Genomic DNA, 4476 nt, shown 5'->3' with positions numbered 1-4476 from the left:
CTCCTCCTCCTCCTCCTCCTTCTCCTCCTCTGTGTGTCCTCTATGTGTGTCTGCACCCAGGACAGCAAGAGCGGGCACAGGACAGAGAGCTGCTGGGGGTGAGGGCTACCCACTTACCAGTCATCGACTAGACTAAACTCCTAGACTTAACGCCTAAACGCTGCTTATCTAACCGCTCTGCGTGTCAACCTGCCTCTCTCTCTCTCTCTCCCTCTCTCTCTCTCTGCTATTTGAAGATGTCTATCAACCACAAATCAGCAACAAAACAGACTTCATGCCCCTCCACCTGCTATAAAGCAGGCATGTTAAAAAGAGAAAAAATCCGCAACAGACGCTTCAAAGTGCAATGCAAGCCTAACAAAAGTCATTCACTTGCCCCTTCGACATAAACAAGTCAGCATCTTAAATGGAGGAACTGGGTCTGACAGATAGGGGAACTCACATTAGTTTCTGTGTGTATGTGTGTGTGTGTGTGTGTGCATGCACCAAGGGGGAGGGGTGAGGATAGAGACAGTGAAAGAGAGAGAGAGAGAGAGAGAGAGAGAGAGAGAGAGAGAGAAAGAGAGACAGACAGAATAATGAACGCAGTACCAATAGAGGAAGGGAGGAAGGAGGAGGAGAGTTGGAGATAGTGATGAGCAATCATCTGAGCACCATCAGTACTCCAGGAAGCGACATGTGGGTTTTCAGAACATCAACATAGAGAAAAAAAAATAGGCCACACCTAACGTCAAATCTTCATGCAGTTTTCAGGGACATCGCCTGAACTTGGCAAAAGAATCAGTTCCTGAAAAGAATTCATCAGCTGTCTGATAACATTGTTAAATCCTGACTCGTGTCTCCCGTCTAGATTTGTTGGTCCAGGGTCTCCAGGGTCCCCCAAATCAAGTCTATCATCCTGATTTCTTCCTTTTCTTTTCTTTTTTTTCTTTCTTTTTTTTTACTCCCTCTGTCATTTCTCAGGGTGGCAAGTGATTACACAGGGAGGTAGTGTTTGTGCTTGTGAATGTAGCTGTGCAGCTGGACAGAGAGACTCAAAGGCATCCCTGTTTGAACACACCAAGAGGAAGAGGCGACCAAACAGAGGACATTAATGTGCCCGAAGTCTGCAGAGGTGGCTTCTTTGCTGCAGGAAGCTGACTGGCTGGCAGAGAGAGTGGGCGATATGGCATTCAATAGCAGGGAAAGACACACAGAGCAGGGCTCCTGCAGTCCTTGCATGCCAAGTCCAAAACACCTAAAAATGCACTTTCTAATTGATTTGCATTAGAAAGTGGCTCATTGAAGAGGGTACATGGAGATGTCACAGAGGACAAAAAGTATTTAATGCTATTTCCTGGCAATGTTGTAATCTTACTGTAATCTTAAGCAATAGCTCTTCAAAACAGGAAGAATTGCAGTCAACTCTGCTGGTAAATCTGAGGACGCACACTAAAAAAATAGAACAGCCAGCCGCCTTTTTTTAAAAAAAAAAAAGAAAATTATTATTCAACACTACAGCTGCTGCATCGCCACTGTGGTCTTAATGACACCCCCCTATACGTGCTTAGTTTTGTGACTGATATGTGTCAAGTGTGTTAATTTCATTTTTGTTTTAAATATTTTCTAATTTGTGGTTAAGGATTGAAGTGATTCAAATTGTCTGTATTGACGTCACTTTAGTTACAATAACAGTAACGAAATGAATACAAGCGGTAATTCATAGCTTATCTTACAGGTTTTGTGTTAAATTAAGACTGAACGGGGGAGTTTAAAGTGTGATAAACTTACTCATATGTTTGTAAGAAATATGAATTATTGTTTTACGTGACAAGTTTGTTTGATAACTTGTGTTGTCAGCAAAGTAACGCTAATGTAACTAACATTAGCGACCAGTGCGTAGGATTTAGTGGCATCTAGCTGTGAGGTTGTAGATTGCAACAGACACTCCCCTTCCCCTCCCCTTCCAAGTGTGCAGGAGAACCTACGGTGGCCGCGAAACTTGCGAAAAACACGGAAGGCCCTCTCTAGAGCCAGTATTTGTCCCTTGTGGGCTACTGTAGCAACATAGCTGTACAAGATGGCAGGCTCCGTGGCGGTGGCCTCGCTTCCTACGTAGACATAAAGGGCTCATTCTAAGGTAACGAAAACACAATTATTCTTATTTTCAGGTGATAATACGCTAATTAAAACCTACTTATGAATATTGTATTCCATTTCTGCCAATATGTCTGCCAGTAAATCCCCCTAAATCTTACATACTGGCCCTTTAAGTTACAATCGTCTTCTGGGGCTTATTTTTTTTTATTTTCCTCCTTTTATTTTAAGTATGTTTGAAGGAATCAGCAGATTAAACAGCATTCCAGCTTCAATCCAGGCTTACCTTTGTTATTTGGGATTCTTCAGTGAGCGTTTTAAAAGCTGTTGCAGACAGACTCTTGATGAGTCTATTTGAGTCCAAATCTCTGTACAATGTCGCCACCTTCAGGCTCGGCGCCGCAACTGCATATAAGCAGAGGCGGATTCATGATTTGGCAAAAAAAAAAAAAAAAAAAGAAGAAGAAAAAAAAAACAGCAACAGCAGGTCACTTCTGAATCAGGACTCATACTCCCAGAATTCATATTATTTCTGCTTCAGTGGCGTATCACCTCCTCATCATCCACCACCACCACCACCACCACCACCTCCTCCTCCTCTACCTCTCCTCCGTTTTATTCGCTGGACGGAGGAGTTATATCCCGGAGAGCAGCGTCCCAAAACATCTTATTCCGCCGCCAGCTGCTGCTGCAGTGGGAGATGGGCGAGAAGAAGAGCATGCTGAGGGATGCCAGATGGAGACTGAGGAGGTAAGGATATGTGTATGTGTCACACTGTCTCACCGTGAGTGTGTGTATGATGCGCTTTTTTTTCCGCTTGGACTTCCAGCTTTTCTGTCTGGTGCATCTCTGCTATGTCCAGGAGGGGTGTGCCACTGACACTCATGCAGATCCAACGTTTCCTTCAGGAATGCATCAGTCTGCAAGAGCTGTTAATGATAATTATGAGGTGATAACATTTTAGGCCTGTGATTAGGCGAGTTAGGAGTCTTGCAAAAATATTTTCTAGTACATTGTGTATCCATAATGTGTTGGACATTTTTAGTAAAATATCTCTTGACAGCTTATAGAAGACTTAAAGGGATTTTATTCAAGTTGTAAGGAGGTTGTCAGGGAAGCTGAATGGACACCACTCAGTATTCTGTTAAATTAAAATGGATGTTTACAACCGAGGCTGCAATTAATCTCTAAAATGAGGGAAAATGCTAAAACATCACAATACCCCAGAGCCAAAGGAGACGTCTTCATATAGCTTGTTACAGCCAACCAACAGTCCAGTACACAAATATATTTCATATACAACCAAAACAGAGAAAAACCGCAAATCCTCATGCTTAATCATTAATCATTAAATCACTAAATGAATCATTTATAAAAAAAAAAAAAAAAAAAAAAATCAATTTTCTGTTAATTAGTCCCAAAAAGAGAGAAAGAAGGAAAAGGAAGGAAAGATTGATGCTGCTGCCATTGTAACATAAAAATAATCACATGGATAATTTCCTTTTGGTGAAGCTGATGGCCCTTTTGGATTCACGCCCAGTCAGCAAGACACAGGAGAGGTTCGTCCCTTAAATCACTACACAGATTTTTTGTTTTTGCCACTACAGAGGCTGCACAGAAATGTCTGGGGTTTTTTTAATACATGCCACAGTTAATTGATGGTGATGTTAAAACATATTAATTACTGTTCTTAGTGCACCTCAGACCTTTTGCACACACATAAAATGAAGCATAAAATCTGAAATATTACGGGAAAGTGTGAAAGTGCAATGAGCTAATTAAAAGCCTGACATAATGTCTGTGCAAAGCCTCTAATCATGTTATTGATCGAACCGTAAGAAAGCATAAATAGTATCCACATCACTGAATGTGCCAAGCAATATTTTGCGGTCTGCTTTGATCCAACAGATTTTAAGTTTCTCCAGGATAAAGGCTGTTTTTAAGTTAAGATTACTGGATTGATTAAGGAAGAACATGAATTATATCATTTACAACTGCATATTTTTGTGGTTATAGGGTCTAGATCGCTGATAAAACAATGAAATGATCATTGTAAACTATTCCTGATATTAGTTATTATTCATTTACACAACAATACATTTTAAAAGATTTATCTTTTAAAGTCTATATCAAGCAAAAGTCCCGAACATTCGCTGGTTCCTGCTTTTAAATGTCAAGTTTTGCAGCTTTTCTCTGTATCATATCTGAATCCCAGTAGGTTTTAAAAGTGCTGCTCAGACAACATAAACAATCTCAAAACATAACTTTGGGCTCTGGAAACCTGAGGTGGGTATTTGGGATTATTTTCTGACACGTTACTAAATGAAACATCTAAAGGCCCTGTCAACTCATTTTTCTTAAGCAGCTTTTGATGGAGTCCTGCATGTTCAACATGTTCCT

The sequence above is a fragment of the Thunnus albacares genome, chromosome 6 (genome assembly GCF_914725855.1).
Source record: "Thunnus albacares chromosome 6, fThuAlb1.1, whole genome shotgun sequence".
Taxonomy (NCBI): domain Eukaryota; kingdom Metazoa; phylum Chordata; class Actinopteri; order Scombriformes; family Scombridae; genus Thunnus; species Thunnus albacares.
The sequence above is the reverse complement of the archived record's forward strand: the minus strand, read 5'-3'. Positions refer to the sequence as shown.